At 43.1% G+C, this 5,803-nt stretch overlaps 1 pseudogene; it reads right to left on the bottom strand.

Moving 5' to 3' along the window:
* Positions 1-598: 598 nt before the first annotated feature.
* LOC103607931 lies at positions 599-2,153 on the bottom strand (annotated as a pseudogene).
* Between the last annotated feature and the right edge of the window lie 3,650 nt (positions 2,154-5,803).

Here is a 5,803-nt window from a genome sequence, read left to right as displayed (position 1 = left end):
TATGTGATTTCCTCAATTTTTTTTTTTTTTTTTAAAAAGATGACCGGTAAGGGGATCTCAACCCTTGGCTTGGTGTTGTCAGCACCACGCTCAGCTAGTGAGCAAACCGGCCATCCCTATATAGGATCCGAACCCGCGGCCTTGGTGTTATCAGCACCGCACTCTACCGAGTGAGCCACGGGCCGGCCTAATGATTTCCTCAATTTTATCTTTCAATTCTTCATCAAGTTTTCTGTTTATCATGTCTTTAATTTCTAAAAGCTTTTTATTGTTCTCTGAATGTTCCTTTTTTTTTAAAAAGAGAAACAGCACTACTTTATTAAGATACTGAGATTTTTTTCACATGTATATTTTTGTCTCCCCACCATCTCCATGTCCGACCACCACTACCACTATATCCTATAACATTTCATGCATACTTAAAACCAAGCAAAAGGTGGAGTTCCATCTTAAAAACTAAACAGGTATTTGGGCAATGGAACCTGGACAAACACAGTAGGAAAAGTACTTACTCTGCATTATAAAAAGGACAGTCAAACATCAACTGATATGGAAATGATAAGTCAGAAAATTTTAATAGACTGTTTAAACAATTTTCTTAAAGAGACTTCCTCCACTGCCAGAGATCTTGAGAAGCCTCATGGTCAGTCATCCAGAAACAATTCTTCACATAACTGATGAACTTGGTGTCCACTTTGGGAAGAGAACCACCTTTTTCTTTTTTTTCCCCTTTTTGTCTTTTTTCGTGACTGGTAACGGGATCGCAACCCTTGGTGTCGCGCCCGTACCGTGACCAGCAACGGGATCGCAACCCTCGGTGTTGCGCCCGCACTGCGCTCAGCCAGTGAGCGGACCGGTCTCTATATGGGATCCAAACCCTCGGTGGGAGCACCGCCGCACTCCCAAGCGCCGCACTCTACCGAGTGTGCCACTGGGCAGGCCTGAGAACCACCTTTTTCTATACTTGCTTGCATTTTTGCTTTAATGTCTTCTACAGAACTAGGTCTCCTTGGTGTTTTAAGAATTTTTTCCTGTTTTTTGAAGGATTCTTGACCTTTTGATCTTGGTGTTGATGGTTTTGAGTCTTCCATTCTGGTTTGATTTTTGTGCATTTTTGGCTGGAGTATCTCATACAGATTTCTTCACTGGAGGTTTTTATTCAGTTTCCTCATCAAAATCATCATCATCATCATCATCATCATCATTGTCCTCATCATCCTCATCTGCAGCAAGTTTGACCTTTTTCTGTGGAAGCTTGCTACCACTTCCAGGGACAGATCACTTTCTGGACATACTTAAGAGTTTCACATCCTCTTCCTCTTTCTCTTCTGATTCTGCATCTTCCTCCATAGCTACTAAGTGCTATTCACTAATATGCACAGATGCTGAGTCACACTTCCACCGTAAGACCACAGGTGGTGTTATCTCAAAGCACCCAAGGGAAACCATAGGCTGTACAGACATTTTCAAAGTTGCCAGTGTTACTTTCATTGGACCGCCCCTATAATTCATCGCCTCTGTTTCAACACTGTGCAATTGATCATTTGTAGCAGCCCCTAAACTAGCTGTTCTTAAAGACAACTGGTGCTCATTTTCATCATTATCCACCTTAAAGTGATAGTCTTTGTCCATCTTTAGTTCATGTGGGGAAAATAGGATAATTTAGTCAGAATCCCTTGGCTCAGGTCTGGTTGGGGGTTGAGCACACATTTCTTGTAAACAAGTTGTGTGTGGGTAGAGTTAGTGTGCATGTGCACCCATGTATCTTTTTAGTTTGTTGCTATTGTGTGTTCTTGAGTTTGTGAAGCAGAGCTGGTGGCAGAGCTTGCATCTAAAAATAGAGCATGTTTACTCTGCTGGTAGCTGCTCAGTTTCCTCTTTGGACTTTGCCAGTAGCAGTTGAGTTTCTGAGTTTCTCCTTTGGACTGTTTAGCTCTCAGACGTGTGTGCTGAATAAAGATTACTCCTTCTTCATCCAAGGCTCCAAGGACCTTTTTACCAGTTACCTAGCTCATAGACCTGCGTGTGAAGGGTTTGTGAACAGGCTGAGGGGTCTGTGAGCACCAGCCCCAGCCCTAGCTCTACAGTTCATAACTGAAAATATAGTTCTGGGTTCTCAGGGGGCTCATGTCCATGTCCATCGAATCTTCCATAGGGCAGTGCCACACACTTAAGTGGCACAGTGTCCAAGAAAAGTGGACAGAGAGAAAAGACTACTGCTCTGCAGAACAGCCGTGCAGGACAGAATTGCACCAGGGCTCCTCTTTTAAAATAATAATATTCTGTTCCTGTCCTTAAGGACGTAATATCTTTTCTTATCTCTCTCAGCATGGACAAATGGAAACTACAGAAACCTCAACTTGAAAAACAGCACAGAAACCACAATTTTCAAAACAAACGATTTCACCAGCAGCTTAGTGTGAACCCAGGTGTTCAGGAAAGATAAAAACACAGACGTTTTCACAAAGCTTTGTCTAGCCTACTGATGCAGCCAGAAACTCAACTCTGCAAATTCTGACCAACTCTTTCCTGCCCTAACCCCACCCTTCCTTCCTGCCCCTCCCCCACTCTTGCTAACACTCGCCTTAAAACCATCCTTTGGCTAACTCCTCTCCAACAAAACTTTATTCAACTCAAGTGCTAAAGCTACTTAGAGTCCATCTGACTGATTTCATTTAGTCATTGTCTCCCTTGCCTGGCACATTTCTAATAAACTAAGTTTGGTGTTTTTTGTTGTTGTTTGCTTATTCTTTGTTTTAATCATAAAAAATTCTTTGGTGCTTTCTAATATGAAGCTTCGACTGATCATGAATAATTTACAGTTTTCTTTCACCTACATATTCTGCTTCTCCCAGGTGCTTTTTCTGCTTATTTGATTTTTTTTTTTTTTTTTAGATGACCAGTAAGGGGATCTTAACCCTTGGCTTGGTGTTGTCAGCACCACACTCTCCCTAGTGAGCCATGGGCCAGCCCTGCTTATTTGATCTTTATCTTGTGTGACAGAGGTCTGATAATCTTTGGTTTCTTGCTCTTAATTAAGAGTGAAGGACTGAGTACATGGAGAGCTCTTGTATCTTTGAGTTTACTGTAGGGCCATTTACTTTTTGGGTAATCCCAAATGTCAGTTACACTACTTTCCCCTTGGGCTGTTCAGATTCCTCAGAGAAAGGTGTGCCTATCTCCTGCCCAGAAGATAAAGATCTGGCTGCCCTGGTTTGAAGACTAACTAATTGATGAGGGCTGTGGGGCAGGAGGTGCAGCCTTAGCATTCAGCATGCATGTGATTATGCAAACCTCCATTTTGTATGGTATCAAAGCTTTCAGTGTGCCTTCCTTTCCCAGTCCAGAGACTTTCATTTTTTTTTTTTTAAAGATGACCAGTAAGGGGATCTTAACCCTTGACCTGGTGTTGTCAGCACCACGCTCTCCGAAGTGAGCTAACCTAACCGGCAATCCCTATATAGGGATCCAAACCTGTGGCCTTGGTGTTATCAGCACCACACTCTCCCAGGTGAGCCATGGGCCGGCCCCTCAGAGACTTTCATTTTTATCTCCTCCACATATGTTGGTTCCTCGCCACCGGGGACCAACAACACAGGGCGGGAAGGGACCCCGGACCAGCCGGCGGTAACCTCTTGTGGGGCTGAGCGGGATGATGAGTGTCGCAGGCCCGATCCCCTCTGCGCTTCGGCCCCGGAGACAAAGAAAGAACACCGAGCCAGGAGAGCGGTCAAAGCCGGAACTCTGTTTATTACAGCAAGCAGGGGTTTTTATAAGGTACCAGGGGCGGGGGAGCTCTTATCCAATAGGGAGTTGTGCCAGCCACCCAAGAAAAAAAAGAAACTTCATCTCAAATGCGGGGGAGCTCTTATCCAATAGGGAGTTGACACACTGCTACCCGGGAGGAGGGGTGAGGACAGGGCAGGCGGGAAAAAAGTGCAGAGTCACCGTACCCCGGAAGTTAGTTCTTTTAAGTTTTGAGTTCTCCGCTTAGGTTTCGGTTTCCCAGAATCAGCCCGAAGCAAGTTTAAAATGGCTGAGGTACTTTCCCAAAATGGCTGGCGACCCGGGCGTAGCCCAACACACATACTCTACTTTCTGCTGGAGTTAGGGGAAGACGGTCATCCAGCAACATGGAGCTGGGGAGAGGATCTGGGTCTGTTGGTGATTTTACAATACGAGAATAATCATATCTGTTTTCAATTTTCTCCACTGTTGCCATAGAATTCAGCTTTCTCAGATCTTCTAAGTTAGTTTGCAATCATCTGTCTGCTTTCCAGCTTTCAAGGATTTATTATTGTTGTTGTTGTCATCCCCATCTTTGTGCTTTCATGTCTTTTTTCTTTTAATCCCACTATTGCAGTTTTAGTACAGACAGTCCCTGATTTATGATTTAACTCACAATTTTTCAACTTTACAATGGTGTGAAAGTGATATGCATTCAGTAGTCACTGCATTTTGAAATTTGATTTTTGCCCAGGACACAGTGTTTTGTTTTGTTTTTTTTTCTCTTAGCATGCGTTTCTCTGAGTTCCCTCGTTTCCTGTGGTTATCTGATATTTTGAAACTTGGTTATGGGCCAAGATGGCATTATTTACATAAATATAAAGTTGTTTTCCAGTTAGCCTGAAGCTGCAAACTTGCCATGAGACGCAAACTATCCTGACCCTGAGAAACCAAAGAAGACATCAATAAAGCTATGCTGATTCCACCCTGAAGCAAATCAAAATCCTGCAGGACCCTAAAATAACATCAAGGATGGGAACAGAAGACTGGCCACTTAGCTCAGTCGGGGAGAGTGCAGTATTATAACAACAAGATCAAGGGTTCAGATTCCTGTACCAGCCAGAGCCAAAAAAAACAAAACAAAAATAAAATAAATAAAAAGTTTTAAAAGGATGGAAACAGAAACCAGATGGAGCCTTGGTGAGACCTTGTACCTGACTCCTTGCATGCAGCCCCCACAGTTCACATGCCTCTCCCTTCTGCTTTTCACTTTCCGTGTTCCATTCCTTCAATTTCCTCTTTAAATAACCCTCAGTAAACCTCAGTCTTTGAGATGGCTTCAGCCTGGCCACCTTCAGGTTTACCAGAGAGATGGGTTAGCCTAACATCTCTCCTCAGGTCACCTGACTTCTATTTTCACCAACATTTGACTTTTGGGTCATTTGTTTTGTTTGGGGCAGGCAGCCAGACTTGGGTTCAGTAACAGTTTTAGGTAGGGAACAAGATTAGATGGGTATATTGTATCCATCATCTTAACCCAGAATTCCTCTAATGATTTTTTCATGAGCCATGTAGCTTCCCATGCCATTCCATCTACAAAGTCAACAATTTTGTAAAGGCTCATTCATTAATAACCAAAACTGTTTTAGGAACATTTCAGTAGGTTGCAAGACCAAGCAGTAAAATGGTTTGCCTACTGCACACAGAAGTCTTTTTCATATACAAAGTTAAAACAATGAATAGTTTAGGAAATGAATACAGCAGCTCTCTCTTTCAAACTTCTCCTCCTTTGTAGTTTCTGAATTACAAGTCAAAAGTATTGTAGTTTAAAGCATGTACTTGGGGCTGGCTGGTTAGCTCAGTTGGTTAGAGCATGGTTCTGCTAATACCGAGATCAAGAGTTTGAATCCCTTTGCTGGCCAGCTGCCAGAAAAATAAAGAATGCACTGGGTTTGAGGGCGGGCAGAGGAAAGGAGTAAAGAGGCAGAGAGAGAGAGAAGAGTGAAGCAAGCTGGCTTGTCCACAGACTTATGCTATTTTGGCAGCATCATTCATTCTAACTAAGATCTGGTCCTTA

The sequence above is a fragment of the Galeopterus variegatus genome, unplaced genomic scaffold (genome assembly GCF_000696425.1).
Source record: "Galeopterus variegatus unplaced genomic scaffold, G_variegatus-3.0.2 Scaffold7863, whole genome shotgun sequence".
Taxonomy (NCBI): Eukaryota; Metazoa; Chordata; class Mammalia; order Dermoptera; family Cynocephalidae; genus Galeopterus; species Galeopterus variegatus.
This window is presented reverse-complemented; position numbering and strand designations above follow the sequence as displayed.